Source organism: Saimiri boliviensis, chromosome 4 (assembly GCF_048565385.1).
Source record: "Saimiri boliviensis isolate mSaiBol1 chromosome 4, mSaiBol1.pri, whole genome shotgun sequence".
NCBI lineage: Eukaryota > Metazoa > Chordata > Mammalia > Primates > Cebidae > Saimiri > Saimiri boliviensis.
The window spans coordinates 38,922,658-38,943,967 of NC_133452.1; positions in this window are offsets into that span (position 1 = coordinate 38,922,658).

The following is a 21,310-nucleotide window of genomic DNA, read 5'->3' on the forward strand; positions in this document are numbered from 1 at the left end:
CCTGGAACCCACTTGTTGGGAGTATGGAACCCATGGGTTGGAAGTATGACAGTCAAAAGAGAAACTCTCAAAACGAAGAGGACATTGAGGGTGATGGCATCAGGAGTCCATGTATTAGCACTATTATTTTTTTGTCTTTGAGACAGGGTCACTCTCTGTCACACAGGCTGGAGTTCAATGACATAGTCAGGCCTCACTGCAGCCTCAACCACGTGAACTCAAGCTGTCCTCCCACCTTAGCACTCCTGAGTAGTTGGACTACAGGAAGGCATGCCATGCCTGGCTAATTTTTTTTTAAATTCTTTTTAGAAACAGGGTCTCCCTTTGTTGCTGAGGTTTGTCTTGAACTCTTGGGCTGAAGTAATCCTTGGCCTCCCAAAGTGCTGAGATTACAGGTATGAGCCACTGTGCCTGGTCTATTAGCACCTTTCTTAAGCACTACAGTAAGCCCCGGAGGTTCTACATTCTGTTTTGCTAAGCAAGGTGGTATTGCTTAGGTATGTGCTTCCTCTCACCTCTGAGAAGTTTTATTGCCTGGTTGACTGATTCATTCAAAGGCACAAAGGAAAAAAGAGCAATGGTGGCTCAAAAGTTGACTGTAAGAGATCTGCTTCCTAAAGTCCATGACTCTACTGGAAGAATAATGCCACATATTCCTCCTCCTATCCACCCTCATTCTCCTGTGATTTCCTTAGCATAGGCCCTCATCAGCTCCTGTTCACCCACTGCCAAACTTCTAACTGGCCTCCCTCCTGCTGGAGTCTGGCCAGGCAGTGTGTGCATCTGCACAGGAGCCCTATTTTCCATCATGAACAGGAATTTGTTGTTTCCCCTTTCTTACAAATTTCTGATAAAGTCCATTACCTACGAGGCGGAGCCCAAACCCTAATCTTCAGGTCTCCAGTTTCATCTTCTATAGTTTCTTCTCTACAATTCTGACCTCCATCTTCTTATAGGTCACACTGAACTTCCCATTCCACAACATTCTCTTTTGCACTCAGCCAATTTCAGACTAACAATTTCCAACGATAGCCCACGAACACCAGGCTGCTTTTGAGTGTAATTTATGTGGCTCATTTATCATGTATCTGAATCCCACGTTCCAAAGATCCTACCTTTGCTGTAAAGTTGCCAGCGTTACCTCTATTTTCTCTCATTCTCTCAGTGATTTTAACAGAGGGCTGTGGCTTCCCACGGTGTGAGCTTTTTCCTCTTGACACTGAATACTATTTGCCATATAAGGTATCACGGAACAACCTTGAGGCACTGCCTTCTCTTCATGAGTTGGCAGTATTGCTCTTTTTTTACTCCCTAAAGAATTTGTTTTCCTGGTTTATGGATAACACACATTTTCTTCCTTTATTTAGCTACTCTGCATCATTATTTTTTATCCGCATGCCAAAAAAAAAAAAAATCCTCCAAAGAAACGATTACTCATTAACTCTGTAATCTGGTAATGGAGCACTGAAAGACCATTTTAAATTTAGTCTTTGTTGGACTGAGAGAAGGCATCAATTTTGAGAGCATTCAAGTGGCCTATTGTCCCCCCATGCCCTCTAATTCAGAACTTAATCTGTCTCCTTGTGGATGTCTCTGCCCTTTAGGGTTATTTTAAATATTTGTTGAAGGAGAAGGAGCCCAGAGATTCATCTTCTCTTATTGATTCTTTGATGCTCTATGTAGATAATTCCAAAAATCTGTTTCTCTGACAAGCTCCAGACTCCTATCTCACAATCTACTGGGCATTTCCACCAAGACACCCTGGTGGGACTTAAATTTTAATATCTAAAAACAAACTTGCACCATCCATACAACACGTAAACTATCCTCCAGAGAAATGTAGATCTACTGATGATAGCACCTTGGTCATAATTATCTAGACAATTTCATCAGCCACATCCTTGCTCAAAAATTACTTAGAGGCTAGAAATTAAACTCATGAACTTGATATTTAAAGCACTCTAGGACTGACCCTGTCTTTGCAACTCATGCTCCCCTCTTTGCCTCAAGCAGTCCTTCATTATGGTTAGGCATATATTTGTATTACAGAGAAGATTTCTTTACTAAATTTGTTCAACCAGTATTTTTGCAGAAATGTCCTTTCTCCAATCTGAACGCTACGACAAAATCACTAAAGGCTTGACCCCTTGGTCCATGGAATTGTCCTGATCTCCTGAAGTGCCCTTTATATACCTTTAGTGCATATTATATTATACTCTCTTTCTCTAAGAGGATTTAATATGATATAAAAATTATTGTAAAATTAATGATGAAGTTAAAAGAAAACTGTTTATTGAGAGCAGGAAGAGATGTTAACAGATAATCTGAGACAGAATGCTTGCTATAATGGGTCACAAATGTGGCTGACTTTCCAAGTCGCTGAGCCAAACCACACTGTGCATTGGGATTACATCATCCTGATTTTATGCTTTAATTTTTAGAAAAAGGAAGCCTATAAAAAAGCTTTGCAAAGGGTGACTTTTTTTCTAGAACAAAACCTCACAACACATTTACAGTGTGAGTCTTTTTTTTTCATAGGTAAATCTGGCTCACAATGAAAAAGGCAAAAAGGTGCTTCTTGCATGAAATCTTCTGGTATCAACCCTTCCTACAAAACATAGTGTGACATTGGAGAGTTGAGATCGTGTGATTCTGAAACTTCACTTTCCGATGATCTAGCAATACCAAGATAGAGCTTGGAAAACCTATAAGAATAGGTGGTTTGCTTGACTATTTGACTCTCACATTGGATATAAGGGAGGTTTTGAATTACAGTTGGTTTCTCTGACAAGTACTTGTCCTGCATAAGATCTATGTTGCTGAGAATAGGGAGAATCTTAGCTCCACGCAGGATGGCCAGGAAGGGTCGCTCTGGGTTTTCCAAGGCCTTGGCAAAGTAGCTCAGCTCTTGGATATGCCTACACTCTTCAACATCCCATTCAAATTTCTTAGTGACCCAGCCGTCCCCAAACTTTTTACACAGGGGGCCAGTTCACTGTCCCTCAGACCGTTGGAGGGCTGCCACATACTGTGCTCCTCTCACTGACCACCAATGAAAGAGGTGCCCCTTCCTGAAGTGCGGTGGGGGGCCAGATAAATGGCCTCAGGGGGCCGCATGCAGCCCGCGGGCCGGGCCGTAGTTTAGGGATGCCTGGTAAACCATTGTGCATTCTAGGGTGCATATATTTATATTTTGCCTGTTAGTGAGCTGTGTTAACTTAGTTCTCTTTTGATGTAGCTTATTCTGATTAGCTTTGTCACTGTTTCATTACTCAGCATGAAAACAAGATGAAATTCCATTTGTAGGTAGGGAGGTGAAATTGATGATCCATTAAATAAACAATAAAAGTTCATTGAAATCATGAAAAAAAAAAAAAAAAGAGAGAGAACCATGTGCTTAGAGACCAGATGCACAGAAGGCAGCGTTGTCGTTTTGTTGTGAAAATTTAAAAGCCAGAGTTGTATTCTACCCAGACAGTGCAGCCCACTTGGATAACCAGAAATGAAGCCAACTCTCTCCTCCTCCTCCTCTAAAAAAAAAAAAAAAACAAAGCAAAGCAAATCTTTATAAGAACATGAAATTCTATCTATAAAATTATTACAATTTTATATATAAGTGAGTTTATATAAAAAGATTAGAAATGAAGATAGAAAAAAATTAAAATTTCTATTGAATTAAATTTTATTAAAACGATGGCATTATGGGCCAATTATTTCTGGTCTTAACATTTGTTTGCTTGTTGAGATAATGCTTGATACTACATAAAAATGTTAGAGAACTATCCCTCTTCTCCTGTTCAGTTAGTTGGATGAGACCCAGTGTCAGCTTTAATGCCTTTTATTAAAAACTTCCAACGGGAGCTAATACTAGACAGGCTTGTCTCTTCACATCCAGTGGAAAGATGGAACCAGGACCAAGAAGGGACCATGTTTGTCCTCTTCTTCTGTTGCTCTCTAAATGACATCTTTTCTCTGGGTAGGGCCCTAATACTCTCACAGGATCTGATGCTGGTTACCTGGAGCATGTGTTTTCTCCCTTCTCCCACCTCTCTCTACTCCAGGGCTCACAGGTGCATACACTTGGTTTTCTGGTGCTTTTGATATTGCAGGTGGCCCTTGAACCACACAGGCTGGAACCGCACAGGTCGACTTATACGTGGATTTTTCTCCACAAGAGTTATCTTGAGTGTGCCTGCCTCTCTGGCCTTTCCTTTTCCATTCTCCACGTCTTCCACCTCTGTCACCCCTGAGAGAGCAACACTCACCCGCCTTCTCCTCTTCCTCAGCCTACTCAGTGGGAAAACAGCGAGGATGAAGACTTTTATGATGATCCACTTCCAGTTTATAAGTAGTAAGTGTATTTTCTCTTCCTTACGAGTTTTTGAATAACATTTTCTTTCTCTAGCTTAAATACGGTATATAATATATATAACATACAAAATATGTGTTAATTGACTGGTGACATGGTCAGCAAGGGTTCCAGTCAACAGCAGGCTATTAGCGGTTATGCTTTTGTGGAGTCAAAAGTAACACATAATGATTTTTTTTTTGAGACAAGGTCTCACTTTGTCACCCAGGCTGGAGTATGGTGGCACCATTTCGGTTCACTGCAACTTCAGCCTGCCAGGTTCAAGCGATCCTCTCACATCAGCCTCCCTAGTAGCTGGAATTACAGGCGCATGGTGCCACACCAAGCTAATTTTTGTATTTTTAGTAGAGATGGGGTTTCACCATGTTGGCCAGGCTGGTCTTGAACTCCTGACCTCAAGTGATCCACCTGCCTCCACCTCCCAAAGTGCTGGGATTACAGGTATGAGCCCCCGTGCCTGGCCTTACCTGGATTTTTGATTACCAGAGGGTTTGATGCTCTTAACTCTTGCATTATTCAAGGCTCAAGCAGTAATAACAATAGTTAATCCAGTAATTCCATGGTCTGATGTCCCAGAATTATTCTCTGTTCTTTCTTGGTTATTTCTACTTCTGATAAGATGACTATGTTGGAAATGACAAGACATGACTGAGAAAACACAGGGACATAATGTGTTCTACACATTGTTGTGAAGTTGGTGGACATCCATTACTGAGAAGCAGAGAAAAGTGATTCTGGAAGTATGCTTCTTGGTACTCTAACCGTTTTAAGATCAACCTAGGAGAACATACGTGATTGGAGAGTTATTTATTTTGCTCACAGGACTCCCAGCCTTGGTTTCCTTCAGGTCTTACCTCCAGATGACTGTGGTGGGGTGGGGGGGATCTTCTAGACCTCTCAGTGCTTTCCCCTCAGTGGCCTCCTCAGTCTAGCTGAGTTGATGTGCTCTGTCCTTCAGGTGGGCCACTCATTCCTTTGCCTTTGGGGTTTCCTCTGCCTGAAACATTCTACCCCTGGGTGCCCAAGTGCTTGGTTTTCTTTCACTTTCTAAGTGTGATCTAAGCAACACCTTCTATATTCACCTAACATAAAATAATCTTTGTTTGTGTACTCTCTGTCCCATTACCCTATTCCACTTTTGGCTATGTCAGAGAACATGCATTTAATGCTTTCTTCTTGTCTCCAGGCCCCCACTAGCATGGGCTCCTTTCTGTCTCATTAACTGCTGATTTCCAGCTCTTTACAACAGTGCCTGGCAGATGGAAGTGCTCAGTAAATATTGGTTGAATGCTGAGTGATTGCATAAATATAGGAGGCTCACCTAAATGTGGGTTACTCTCAGATAAGTGGAAGTCTTCAACTGGGCAGAGGATATAACTGTTCCTTTTTTGATTTTATTGGAGAAGGTTCACAAATATTATAACTTTAGTAGACAAGGAGATGCAGAATAAAGATGTAGCTGGAATAGAGCCCAAGAGGTCATGAAAATGAGCTTTGTGAGCACATGAATAAATGGAGAACAAGGGAAATATAATTTTATTTAGAATATAAAATAACTTACAGAATAATAGCTAGAGTCCCAACCACTCTGACCCATAGATGTCTTCTGAAAATGTTCTCTCTTTAGTCTTGCCCCAGGCCTTTCAATACATATTCATTAGAATAAATTACCGAAAGAAATGTTCAGAGGCATAAGATACAGACTTTAGCTTTTCTTTTTTTCTGAAAGAGGTAGGCAGGCCTGGTCTCAAACACAGTTATAGAGTTTGTCTTTACTGCTTGAATCTTTTAAGAATTTCCGTGTCAGTGCCCAATTTTGGCCACTGCTTCCAGACACCAACCCATTTCTTCTCCGATCCTTCTCCTTTCAATACTTTCCTCTGTTCAATAGCTTAATATCCACTGAACCAATCAATGTTGGGATCAGTTTTGGGGTGGAAAGGGGAAGTGTAATTATTAGTCACTTCTCCGATTGTATTGTTAAGAACTGTAAATGTCCTGAGATTTTATCCTACTTCCAAACTTATGAGTTAGCCTTTTTCTTATTTCATGAATATTGGCAGAAGACATGAGACTTCTGGGTCAGAGCTAAAAAATTTTAGTATGGTTGGGTGCAGTGGCTCATGCCTGTAATCCCAGCACTTTGGGAGGCTGAGGCACATGGATCACGAGGTCAGGAGTTCAAGACCAGCCTGGCCAAGATGGTGAAACACTGTCTCTACTAAAAATACAAAACTTAGCTGGATGTGGTGGCACACGCCTGTGATCCCAGTTACTCGGGAGGCTGAGGCAGAGAATTGCTTAAACCCAGGAGGTAGAGATTGCAGTGAGCCACGATCGCATCACTGTAGTCCAGTCTGGATGACAGGTGAGACTCTATCTCAAAAAAAAAAAAAAAAAATTATTGCAAAGGCCACAGCAGTCGACAGAGCTTTGTGCCCCTGATGGCACACACAGGTGGGCCCAGATGGATGCCTGGACATGCAGTGAGTTGCATTACAGGAGAGGAACTCCAAGCTTGGACAATCTGCCACTTTTGTAATAAGCAGAAGCAAGCTTGGTCTTTGTCTTAGGAGAGATGTTGCCCTCGTTTCTCAAGGTGGAAAATCCAGCTCAGAGAAATGGCTTGGGTTGAGAGTGGTCAGGGCCCTGTATTCTTGGTGTATTCAGCAAGCAAATGCAGAAATTCTTAAGGCCAGTAGTGGATTGCTTTTTCCAAGATGTACCACATGAAGTGTGAAGAGAACTGAGTTTTGATAGACACACATGGCAAAGAGGAGATGGAACGGTTGGGTAAGTAACACAGCAAAGACTGACAAATGTTTAAAGTTCTTTTTTAACACCAAGTAGAAAGATATTTGAGCATTTGGAAACTTGCAATTTAAATTTTTTTTTTCTACACTCAGATTCACAGTAAGAAAAATTTTCCTTAGCAGAATTTCAAAAAAATCTAATTCCTGAATATCTTAAATTCAGATCATGGCACTTTCTTCACATCTCTCAGCTTATGTCTTTGTCATTGCCCCTGCTATAGATCTTTTAAATAGCAGAATAAGCATATATACTTATTTCAGTATTTGGGGTGCATATCAGAATCTCAATGTTGTATTCTTGGTGGTGCCTCAAAATTGGCAAATTTACCGCATTCGTTTGCCTGCTGAGTAACTTCAGTGCTTCTTTGATGTCTTGGCATCTGCCAACATCTTCTGTGTCAGGATCTCATGGATCCCGAGCAGGTATGTTTTGTGATGTCAGTTCACTTCCTAAGAGGAATTCTTTTGAAGATGATAACAACTTTTAATTATAGACTATTTAAACAGAAGTGCCTAGAATTGAGAAGGAACTTAGAAGTCATGTAGAGTTTATCTCTCCACACATCACGATACCACTCAAAAAGGTTATTCAAATCTGTTAGATTCTTCTGAAGAGAGTGAGCTCACAACTTCCTAAAGTGGTCTACTGTACTCCAGTAACTGGGAAATTCTTCCTCACACCACACCAAAATATACTGCCCTAACACTTTGGCATTCGGAGACATACAGATATTCACGCTATCTTGATGGTCCATGTTACCATGATATTTCTTGCTATGTTTTTCTAAAAGCTCTGTGCTTCATCAAGACCTCTTAAAATGTGCTCAGAACCAGACAAAATAGGGAAGTTACAACCTGGCTAGCCAAAAATATGGAGAAACTGTGATATCCCTCAGGCAGGATAATCTACTTTTTCTAAAATAGTCTTTATTTGCCTTTTTTTTTTGTTTTTGTTGTTGTTTCTTTTTGGTAACAGCAATATCAGGCATATTGACAAGACATTAATTTAAACCCCTGAGTTTTTCTCACATGAACTGTTGTCAACACCTGAAATTAAATCTCTTTCTCTCTATGTATACACATCCTATTGCTTCTATTTCTCTGGAGAACCCTGACTAATACAGTAGCTGTAGACGTACTGCCTTCTTTCTACGGCATTCAGTGAAAAGTCTATTAAAATAGCAGGTCAGCTTCCCTCATGAGTAGGTGACTGTATGAGTCAGTGTTCTCTAGACGGATAGATCTAATAGGATAGATTTATATATAAAGGGGAGTTTATTAAGGAGTATTGACTCACACAATCAGAAGGTGAAGTCCCACAATAGACCATCTGCAAGCAGAGGAGCAGGGAAGCCAGTCCGACTCCCCAAACCTCAAAAGTAGGGAGGCTGACAGTGCAGCCTTCAATCTGTGGCTGGAGGCCTGAGAGCCCCTGGCAAACCACTGGTGTAAGTCCAGGAGTCCAAAAGCTGAAGAACTTGGAGCCTGATGTTGGAGGGCAGGAAGCATCCAGCACGGGAGAGAGATGAAGGATGGAAGACTCAGCCAGTTTAGTCCTTCCACATGCCTCTGCCTGCTTTTATTCCAGCCACACCGGCAGCTGATTAGATGGTGCCCACCAAGATTGAGGGTGGGTCTGCCTTTCCTAGTCCACTGACTCAAATGCTAATCTTCTTTGGCAACACCATCATAGACACACCCAAAAACAATGCTTTGCATCCTTTAATCCGATCAAGTAGTATTCATCCCAGTGACCTTATTGTTTATTGCCCCAAAGGGGATGCTCTTGAGAGTGAAAGGGGGAGCTATTAATAATTTGCTGGTAAAAGAGGTGTAACCTGGGATGTCACAGGCAATTGGCACATATGGCCAATCCACTAATAGAGCATTAAAGCCATGTGATAATGCTGCCCAATGCAAATTTTGAAGTGCTAATACTGGTAACTGACAGACTGACATTTCGTGGGAGTGAGCAGGAGAATGGTGATTAGTATAGTCTAATTCACTGAGGACGTTAGCTCCATTGGCCTGTTAGCTGAAAAATATTCTAGCACCATCTAGATTCAACTCTTTTTTTTTTTTTTTTTTTTTGAGACGGAGTTTTCGCTCTTGTTACCCAGGCTGGAGTGCAATGGCGCGATCTCGGCTCACCACAACCTCCGCCTCCTGGGCTCAGGCAATTCTCCTGCCTCAGCCTCCTGAGTAGCTGGGATTACAGGCACGCGCCACCACGCCCAGCTAGTTTTTTGTATTTTTAGTAGAGACGGGGTTTCACCATGTTGACCAGGATGGTCTCGATCTCTCGACCTAATGATCCACCCTCCTCGGCCTCCCAAAGTGCTGGGATTACAGGCTTGAGCCACCGCGCCCGGCCGTAGATTCAACTCTTACAAGCACTTAACTGCCATCATCACTGGGGACTATCACAAAGTATAGAATTCACAGATATGGAACATTTTGACTCGTATCACCTGACTGGCCACTCACTCATGATGTTTTCAAAAGTCGGATGCCTGGTTACTTACTTTGCTGAGTCTGTGAGAGGATTTATGGGAAGGGTTGAGGGTGACAGCTTAGAGGAGACCCAAGGCCCAGAGGCTGCTCTGCATTACAAAATGACCTCCGCACACCTTTGAGGTTTCAATTAACATGATTTTCATTTCATAGAAATTTCAGCCATTCATAACTACTTTAAATTGATTAAATCTCATGATTAGATTGATTCTCCTTCCCCATCCTCTATGAGCAAAGGAGTTGCTTAGGGGTGAGGGGAAGAAGAGAGTGAGAAGATACTCACGGAGAGGTCGTGAAAACTGATAGTGAATTAGAAAATGTGGGGCTTTCTGAAGGAGTGCAAGGTAAGATAAGGTGTTGCTGTGCAGGGCTTTGTGAAATTTGAGAGCCTTGGTCTATAGTCCGTTCACAGATTATTTGCAATCAAAGTAGAGCTAAGACATGAGGATTTAAAAAAGTAATAAACTTTATTTTTCAGTTTAGTTTTACATTTAGCAAGATTGAGCATAAAATGCAGGAGTTCTGATATATTCCTCCCTCTCCCTCAAAATGGACACCCTCCCTCACTATGGACATCCTGCACCACAGTAGTACATTTGTCACCATCAATGAACTGACACCGACACCTCATTATTGCTGGGAGTCCATCGTTAGCATTGAGGCTCACTCTTGGTGTTGCACATCCTATGGGTTTAGATGAACGTATTATGACACGTATCCACAAATACAGAATCCTACAGTTGTTTCACTGCACCCCAAATCCCCTCTGCTCCACCTATTCATACCTTCCTCTCCACCAGATCCCAACAACGACTAATATGGTTATTGCCTTTTGTAGAATGTCTTGGAGTTATATAAAATGTGTAGCCTTTTCAGATTGGGTTCTTTGTCTTAGTAACATGGATTTAAGTTTCCTCCATGTCTTTTCATGGCTTGTTAGCTCATTTTTTTTTTTTAAGTGCTGAATATTTTGTTGTCTGCAGGTACCAGTTTATCCATTCACTTACTGAAGGAAATCTTGGTTGCTTCCAAGTTTTAGCAAGTAAGCGTCCGTGTGCGGGTTGTTGTTTAGACATATGCTTTTAATTCATTTGCGTAAATACCAGAGAGCAGAATTGCTGGATCAAATGGTAAGACTGTGTTTCATTTTGGAAAAAACCTGCCAAACTGTCTTCAAAGTGGCTGTACCAGTTTGCATTCTCACCAGCAATGAATGAGAGTTCCTATCACACCACATCCTTGCCAACATTTCGTGTCGTCACTGTTTTGGATTTTGGCCTTTCCAACAGGTGTGTAGTGATACCTCAGTGTTGTTTTCATTTGCAATTCTCTAATGATGTGATGTTGACCACCTTTTCTTATGCTTACTTGCCACCTTTATCTTCTTCGGTGAAACGTTTGTTCAGGTTTTTTCCCATTTTAAAAATCAGGTGGTTTGTTTTCTTATTGTTGAGTTTTAAGAGTTCTTTGTATATTTGGATAACAGTCCTTTATCAGATGTTAGACTTTTTATATAATGTTTTCTTTATTATTGATTTTTCTTCCGGGTTATGCATCCCATTGATTAATTATGATTAAACAACCACAAATCTCAACTTTGTCTGCTGCGACCTAACGGGGAGGTAGAGCTGAGTTTGCCAGATTTTAAAATGGACACAGGGAGGGGAGCACTACACACTGGGGTCTGTTGGGGGGAAATGGGGGAGGGGCGGGGGGGTGGGGAGGTGGGAAGAGATAGCAATGGGGAGAAATGACAGATACAGGTGAGGGGACGGAAGGCAGCAAACCACACTGCCAAGTGTGTACCTATGCAACAATCTTACATGTTCATCACATGTACCCCAAAACCTAAAATGCAAAAAAAAAAAAGAAAAACAGTTTTAAAATCTATTGTAATATCTTACCAATAATAAAATCTTTTCTAAAGTAAAAAAAAAAAAAAAATGTTTTGCAAAAAGGGGTTTGGGTGTGGTTAAAAGGAGGATGAAACAGGGAAAATGAAACAAGTTAGCCTTTTAATAAATCCCTTGTTAAAATAAAATTGCCTCTCTAATAAAGCACATGGCAGCCTTTGTGTGTGTGTGTGTGTGTGTGTGTGTGTGTGTGTGTGTGTCTGTGTGTAACATTGGAAAACCATAGTTTTCTGTCCTGATTTAGACAGGGATCTTTTCAATTCTTTCTGAGGTATTCTCAAGAGAGTTTTTGTGAAGCAGGTTTTTGATCAGCTTGCAAGATTAGTTTTGCCCAAGTTTAACTAAGTCATGCTTTCTCTTGTATCTCAGCAGAAGTATATTTTATCAAAAGCTGAAACAGATCAAATGTGGGATGTGCTTTTTAAGAAGGTAGGTTTGGGATGTTAAGAAATTAGTTTTATAATTTTAAATAGTTTCGCATTTAAACACCAAAATGTTTGAGTACTTGGCTTTCATTTGGATAACTAGACTATTGTGATTTATCTTTCTTCTCAATGCCTGAGCATGTGGGGCCTGGAGTATAAATTTGACAGTTACAATTTAATGATTTATTTTTGCAACACATTGTCTTGTGCCATCATTTAACTTTCCAAGTTTTCCTGCCTAATCTCCACAACTGAAAGAAAAACTCTTGTGAATTAGGGCTCTCCAGAAAAGCAGAGCTGATAGTATAGATATATGCATGCATAGATAGATAGAGATTTATTTTAAAAAATTGGCTCACAGAATTGTGGGGGCTGACAAGTCCAAAATCTGTAAGGCAGGCTGGATAGCTGGAAATTCAGTTAAGAGTTTATGCTGCAATCTTGAGTCTGAAATCTGCAGGGGAAGCCAACAGACTGGAAACTCAGGCAGAATTTCTATGCTGTGGTCTTGAGGCAGAATTCCTTCCTCTTTTGGAAACCTCAGTCTTTGTTCATCAGGCCTTCAACTGATTGGATAAGGCTCACCCACATTACAAAGGATAATCTGCTTTATGAAAAGTCAACAATTGTAAAGGTTAACGACATCAGAAACATAGCTTTACTGCAACATCTAGACTAGTGTTCGATGAAACAGCTGGGCACCATAGACTACCCAAGTTGACACATAAAATTAACCATCCCATCTTGAAAACAGGAATTGTAGCCTCTAATTCTTTGTGATCACCATTGTTTATTGTCTACTGAGTGAGTACATCCTGAGTACGGTAGCACCCCCTTATCTGTGGAGGATATGTTCCAAGACCTCCAAGTAGATGTCTGAAACTGTGGATAGTACCAAGCCCTACATATAATATATTTTCTTCCCATACATACATACCTACCTATGATAAAGTTTAATTGATAAATTATGCACAGTAAAAGATTAACAGTAATACCTAACCATAAAACAGAACAGTTATGACAATAGATTAAAATAAAATTTATGTGAATATGAGCTCTCTCTCTGTCTCAAAATATCTTAAGATTTTCAGATCGCAGGTAACTAAAACCACAAAAAGCAAAATCTGATAAGGGGGTACTACTGTAAATTGACACTGGTTAAATATATATTGAACTTAGATATAGTACATTAATTTATCTTCTGAAAATTACATGCATAGATTCGTATATGAATATGCCAGTGGTATCCAGTATAATTTAAAAATATTAAATGTACAGATAGGAAATACCAACAAATTAAAAAATTAACTGCAAAAAAAGACATGGAAATGGAAAGAGCATGGGCAATTGAAGGTGGTGAAAAAACGAGGCTGGTTGGTTTGCAGGACAGTGAGGAGACCTACCTGCCTTGAGGGAGGTGTGTGTGGGAGTGCTTGAAGTAAAGCTGATTAGGTAGAGGTTGCAGTACTGTGGAAGCCACTGGAAACCAAGTGGAAAGATTTTTGGCTAAATGAAGGGTGGCCACTGAAGTATTTTGAGCAGGAGAGTCATATAATGACAGTTTTTTTTTCTTTAATCTGTACCTGTTAAGAGTATTTGAAGCAGAAGTAATGAGGCAAACTGTGCCAGTTCACGTCCTCCAAGAAGCAGATGCTAAGACAGAGTTAGACACATGAAAGGTTTGTGGAGGAGAGTACCTGCGAAAGATGAGAAGGAATGGAGCAGTAAGCACCTTGGGAACTATACTGACAGGGCAGGTAGCCAGTAGCCACATGGGACTGTGGCGCTGAACATTTTCAATGCGACCAGGTTGAGTTGAAATGTATGAAAAACACTCTGGATTTACCAGACTTAGTATCAAAAAACAAAATCCCCCACCCCCACATAGATGAGAATGGAAAATATCTCCTAAATGACTTCTAAAATATCGGCTGTAGGTTGAAATAGTATTTGAAAATAAAAGATACCATCGGCGAGTATAAATGGATATACCTAAAATTTATTTTGCTTATTTCTTTTTGCCTTTTCATTGTGGCTACTTCGAAAATTTTAAATTGTGTGTATGGCTTACTTTATGTTTCTGAGTTAGTTTGGCTTCAGACCAAATTGTTGGTCTGATACTCATGAAAAGAGAATGGGAAAAAGGATTAGGGAGGGAGAGTTGACAGCAGAACTCCAAGAAAGTTTTGGCCAAGTGATGGGGAGTCTCTGATATAGTTTGGCTGTGTCCCCACCCAAAATGTCATCTTGAATTGTAATCCAAATTGTAATCCCCACATGTTGGAGGCAGGACCTTGTGAGAGGTGATTAGATCATGGGGGGAGCTCCCCATGCTCATCTCAGGATTGTGAGTTCTCACAAGATCTGATGGCTTGGTAAGGGGCTTTCCCCCTTTCACTTGGCACTTCTCTCTCCTGCCCCCATGTGAAGAAAGCCCTGTTCATTTCCCGTTCTGCCATGATTGTAAGTTTCCTCAGGCCTCATCAGCCATGCTGATGACTTGTGATTTTTTTTTTTCTGCCTTACAATGGTGCAAAAGTAACATTCATTCTGTGCATTCCTTGATTTATGATGGGATTACATCCGGATGAATTATTTTGTAAGTTGAAAATATCCTAAATTGAAAACACAGTTTGGACATAAGATACTTTCAACCTATTATGGGTTTACTGGGATGTAACCCCATTGTAAGTCAAGGAGCAGCTGTACTTCTTATAGTAATGTAGGTAACATCAGCTGGTTTACTTGCCAATGCTGTTCAGCCTGATGCCATGGCTCATTGGTCCTATTTCCCAACTTCCGTGACCCAGCCCCATTTGTGTGGAGAGCACCAACACTGAGTGCTACATGAGACCCAACCTTGGAAGCTCTGAAACTTCACTCTACGCATGTTAACTTTCTAAGGCTCTGTGACGGGAAGGCAGTCAAACTGCTTCTGGGGGCTGGGTTAATGTGATTGCTTTCTAAGGCTCTCCTGTGACACCACAGCTTGATGTTCCGGAGCCATTACTCAAAGTTGAAATTGCTGACCCTTGAGGTCTTCTTTGATCCATGTTCTTTAAAAAAGACTAGTGACCTGAGAACACTAAAGAATTTCAACGATTTTCATCCTAAATTCTCAATTTTAGAGATTATTCCCATAAAATGTATGCAACCTTTAAAAATGATTAGCCAATCTTGTACAATCATGCACTGAGTGATGGCATTTTAGTCAATGACAGACGGCATCTATGACTGTGGTCCTACAGGTTATAATGGAGCTGAAAAATTCCCATCCCCTGGTGTTGTCATAGCCTTCATAACGTTGGAGTGCAATGGATAACTCATGTGTTTGTAACGGTGCTGATGTAAACAAGCCTACTGTGCTGCCCGTCATTCAAACGTACGGCACATGCAGTTATGTTCAGTGCATAATACTTCATCATGATAATAAATAGCTATGCTACTGGTTTACACATTTATTATACTATTTTTTAAACATTATTTTAAGTGTGCTTTTTCTACTTCTGTATTAAAACGTTAACTGTAAAACAGCCTCAGGCAGGTCCTTCGGAGATATTACAGAAGAAGGTATTGTTATCAGAGGAGATGACAGCTCCGTGCATGTTACTAGCCCTGAAGAGCTTCCCGTGGGACAAGATATAGAAGGGGAAGACCATGATATTGATGACCCTGACCCTGTGTAGGCCTAGGTGACAGTGTGTGTTTGTGTGTTATTTCTTAAGAGAAAATATTTAAAATGTATAAAAATGAAACTTAAAAAATAGAAAAATCTTACAGCATAAGAATATAAAGGCCAGGTGTGGTGGCTTACACCTGTAATCTCAACACTTTGGGAGGCTCAGGTGGGAGGATCCATTGAGCTCAGGAGTTTGAGGCTGCAGCGAGACTCCGTCTCCAAACCAAACAGACCAAGAAACAAAAAAGAATAAGGATTTGAAGAAAAAATATTTTCATACAGGTGTACAATGTGTTTGTGTTTTAAACTGTTACAACCAAAGAGTCAAAAAGTTAAAAATATTTAAAAGTTTATAAAGTAACAAAGTTGTAGTATGCTAAGGTTAATTTAGTATTGAAGAAATATATGTTTAAAAAGAAAGTTAATGTAAGCTAAGTGTACAGTATTTATAAAGTCAACAGAAGTGTTCGATAATGTCCTCAGCCTTCACATTCACCACCACTCACTCACTGACTCACCCAGAGCAACTTTCAGTCTTGCAAGCTTCATTCCTGGCAAGTACCCTAGTGAGGTAAACCATTTTTAATCTTTTATAATGTATTTTCACTATATCTTTTCTGTGGTTACATACAGTCTGATACATACGTAGTTACCGTTGTGTTTCAATTGCCTACATTCTTCAGGGCAGTAACATATGATACTGGTGTATAGCTTAAGAGCAATAGGCTAAGTGTGTAGACTCATATAGCCTAAGGGCGTAGATGGCTGGAAAGTCGGCTGGACCATCCAGATTTTTTAAAGTGCACTCTATGATGCTTGTACAGTGATGAAATCACCTGAAAACACATTTCTCAGAATGTAACCCCATTGTTTCGGATTTGATTTTTATTTTTGAGGCAGCGTCTTACTCTGTTGTCCAGGCTGGAGGGCAGTGGTGCTGTTCACTGACCTCCTAGGCTTGACATCCTAGGCTCAAGTGATCTTTCCACCTCAGTCGCCGGCATAGCTGGGACTAAGATGTGCAGCACCATGCCTGGCTACGTTTTTGTTTTTTTGTGGAGACGGGGTTTCGCCTCGTTGCCCAGGCTGGTCTCTAACTCCTGAGCTCAAGACATCCACCTGCCTTGGCCTCCCAAAGTTCTGGAATTACAGGTGTGAGTCCTTTTGCCCGGCACCATATCCCCATAATTAAGTGATGCATGACTGCTTGATCGTTAAGGTCTAATGAGAAATATCTGTCCTCCAGGAGATTTTAATCAAGCTCACGTGCAAATGCAGGGGATGCTGCTTTCTCTGAGAATGACCCTTTTGTGAAAGAGCAGAGTGATTGCAAAGGGGTGGGAGAGATTTAGATGCCACGGTTTGTGATGAAGGGATCAGTGCTGGTAAGAAGGTGGAACGAAAGTTTTTTTTTTTTTTTAAGGTATCTTAAAATGTAACAACCATTTTTGGTTTACTTCTGAATTTTCATTTGTTCTGTGTTGACCGTAAATCTCCAAAGAAGGAAAAATGCTTGTGCCACAGGTAAGAAGCCCCACTAAGTGAGTCACCTTCCATAAAGTCAGGGATTATTCTGTAAGCCCACAAGAGCTATCCTAGTCATTCAAACACTAAATAAAAATGCATGTGGTGGGTTTTTTTTTGCCTGTGTACATTTTCCACAAATTTTCAATCTGCCAATATGTGTTTTACTCTCTAAATAAGACAGTACAATTTAGTGAAGAGCTATGAGTGTATTCTTTGAAAATCTATCAGGCTCAATCACTTACAGCTGGCAGTGTGGACTTGGGCAAGTTATGTAATCTTTCTAAGCCTCAATGTCTTCAACTGTGCATTAGAATGTTTATATACATTTAGAAACTATAGTACTTAAACCATAATGTTATTGTGAGAATTACTTGAGATAACGCTTGTAAATTTTCAGGATTGTGCCTAGCATATACTAAGCGCTTACATCTTAGCTTGAGAATCAAGGTGACACACTGGCCTTCCAATCAAACTTTCCTACTTGTTATTCTTGTAATGAAACTTCCAGACAGACAGACAGGCACGTCCTGCCAGCCTGTCTGCTCATCCCCATCTCAGTGTCTGGATTGCCCGCCTCTTTTCTCCCTTATACAAATGACTCACCCTTCACAGCTGAGCTAAGTTTACCGCCTCCCTGAAGCTTGCCACCCCTAACCTCTGTTTCACAGGGCTCCTCCTGTCCTGGAGCTGGTGAGAGGTCAAGCACGGATTCCTGATCTGGAAAACGGTGCAAGTCTGAAGAGAAGTTTCAGGTAGAGCCAGGCAGGTTGGTACAATGCTTGTCTCTTTGGGGAATGTTTCTTGGGGGAGGAATGTGTGAGTTTACACTTCAAAACTTCTGAAAAGTCAAAACCCTCTTTTTCTTGGCGTTTGAACTTATCTCAAGCTAGAGGAAACTTCATGTTGGTCACATGTGTTACACCCAGGATTACTGATCATTTACCTTTTGTGATCCTACGTGTCACTTAAGGCACTTGTCATCTTTTGGCTTTTCAATCAACTCTCTTTTCCTAATACCATTTCAAATACTGTTAGAGGAATCTCCCGTTCTGTAGCCTTGGCGATAGTGTCCAGGAGCATGGGACATAGGTTTAGACGGACGTGTTTTTGCTGGAACTTCAGTCTTGACAGAAAGACCTGAAGTTGGTTAGGGCCCCTCCTTCACAGCTGCAGTGGTGGCGGTGTGCGGACCAGACATCCTGTGGGCCACTCTGCGCTTTGACTGTGAGGGCCCAGCCTTCAGGACCTCTCCTGCCCCTTCGTGGTTCCCAAACCTGATCCTCCTGCTTCCTGTCCACTCTGCAACACCAGATAGTTGAATACATTCTCTTTTTTTTTCCTTAAAATATGCAGATTTAGCTTCTTTCACTTATGCAAAAGGACTTTGACTGATGGTCCACTGTGGAAAGTAGTTTGCAAATTTCTCAAAGAACTTAAAGCCGCTACCATTCAGCCTAGAAATCCCATTACTGGTTATATGTCCAAAAGAAATCATTCTACCAAAAAGACACATGCAATCACATGTACACTGCAGCACTATTCACGATAGAAAAGACGTAGAACCAACCTAGGTGCCCATCAACAGTGGACTGGAGTAAGAAAATGTGGTATATATACACTGTGGAATACTTCACAGCTGTAAAAAAGAATTATATCATGTCCTTTGCAGCAACATGAATGCAGCTGGAGGCTTTTACTCTAAGTGAATCCACACAGGAGCGAAAAACCAAATATCACATGTTCTCACTTATAAGGGGGAGCTATATTTTGGGTACTCATGGATGTGAAGATGGCAACAACAGAAACTGGAGACCTCTTGAGTCAGGAAGGAGGGAGTGGGGGAAGGGTGGAAAAAACAACTATTGGGTACTATGCTTAGTACCTGGGTGATGGTATGATTTGTACCCCAAAGCTCAGCATCATGCAGTATACCCTGGTAATAAACCCGCATCTGCATATAGAACTCCTGACTCTAAAATAAAAGATGAAGCAAAAGAACTTTGGCTGATAAGAATTATAGTAATCATAATTACCATTGTTTTTATAGCAATAAACTTACAATTATTGAGCCCATTTGATATGCCAAGCACTATTCCCAGTGTTTGACATGTATTAACTCCCTCATCCCCATAACCATCGAGGTAGGCACTATTGTCATTATCCTAGTTTCCAGACGAAAGAAACTGAAATGCAGAGAGATTTATCAGGTTCATGTAGCTCATAAATAGCTGAGTCAGAATTTGAAACAACACAGTCTCTTAATGACATTCAGCAATTCGTATCAGGAAATAGTATTTTAGTAACAGACTTACAAGGAAATGCGAGGAATTAGAGGCTGGTTCTCAATATGAGACAGAGTAGAAGAAACTGAACATCCTATTATTTTCTGTGTTGATAATCCACTGGTTCATGGCTTGCAGTGATAAGATAGGGAAGTAAATGATCGTCCGTGGACATTAAGTCTGTAATCAAGGATTCACTGACAATTCTGGTGGGTCATGTTGTGACCACCACAAAAAACAGCATTAAAGATGTGAAGAATCAATAGGTGCTTGCTTCTGATAACGCTGAATGGCTTAAAGCAGAGAATGATAAGCTCAAATCTCTAAATTCTCAATGTAAGCCATGGGCTAAAATACAGGGCTGTTCTATTACCATGATGAAAGAATTCATTATCTTGCAGCTGTCAGATTACAATAATCAAAACCCACACTCAGATTTTGATCCTGAAGAGTGCCGAATTCTACATCAATTAACTTTTCCACTAAGTATGTCACTTACATGGAATTGTAGAAATTTGGCAGAAAAGAGGCGGTCCCTGGCCATGAAAGGACTCAGATACCTGAGTAACCCCCTTCCCCATCCCTTATGAAGTTTCTTCCCCCCCCCCCAAAAAATCTCCCCTCTTTGGTCTGATCAGACATTTCTTTTCTTTCTTGAAGATTCTATCGTTCTCTTGCCTGAGATAGTATCTTGAAAGATGAAAACTATTATCCAAGTTCCCTACCTGTCTTACAGTTCACTTTGCTTAAAGGAATAACTAAAGTTAAATTCCAACATGAGCTGGGGACATATGAAGTCAATCTTTGGGTAAGAAGGCTTATAACAATAAGAATAACAGAGCTTGACTAATTCTTTGGAGAAAAAAAATCTTTGGAGTATGTGCAGGAGCAACTTTGCACTTGACTGTTAGGGAGGAGTATAATCATAGGTCTGCACAATTTTTTGATATGAATCATTTAGCAGATATTTTGCATCGAGAGCAAGTCTGAGCAGCTCTATATGGTTTCAACAATTTGTCTGGCTGGTTAAACCCAACCTGGTCTCAACTCCGGACCACAAAATTTTGGGCCCAGTGATGATAAGGAATGTATTCGAAACTTCAAGCAATGGGAAATACCGAGTGATCTGTGAACATCTTGTCTGACTATATCCTAAGTATAACCTCCAAACAGTCTCAAATCCACTCCCTTCACTGAGATCTTCAGACATACATTGATAAAGGAAATGCCATTTCTGGGACGGGCCATTTTTGGAAGACTGGGGATTCTGGTAGGAGAACCCACAGTTGAAATGGGCTACCTGATTTCAGTGTTAACAAGAGGATTCAAGGGTGGCAGAGGCCGAGTGGCTCCACAAAAGACAATATCTCTTCAGCATTATTTCCATCATTGTCAGTAGTATCAGGATGCTAATATTAATGTTCTGACTCAAATAGATTTTCAATAGGGATATTGATATTAGGGTCACCGGGACCAAACTAGCCAGATTACACAGGTCTGAGGACTAAAGGATAATTATTCCTCCCTATATTATGGAGTTTCTGTAACACAGGAAGGAGCTCCTCTGTGTGATGACAGAGTGTGCTGGTGCCCCTCTTTGCTTGTATCTTTGATTATTTGCTATTTCTGGATTCTCCTATTCCTGCTCTAGCTACAGGTAGGGCACAGTGTTACTGAGTGTTGGAGTCCCTGAGAGTGAGATGGCTTATTTGGATGTTTTCCTTTAGTGGGTGGCTGGACTTTGTAGATTCTATATTCCTTTTGCCAAACTGAACTTTCTCTTTCACC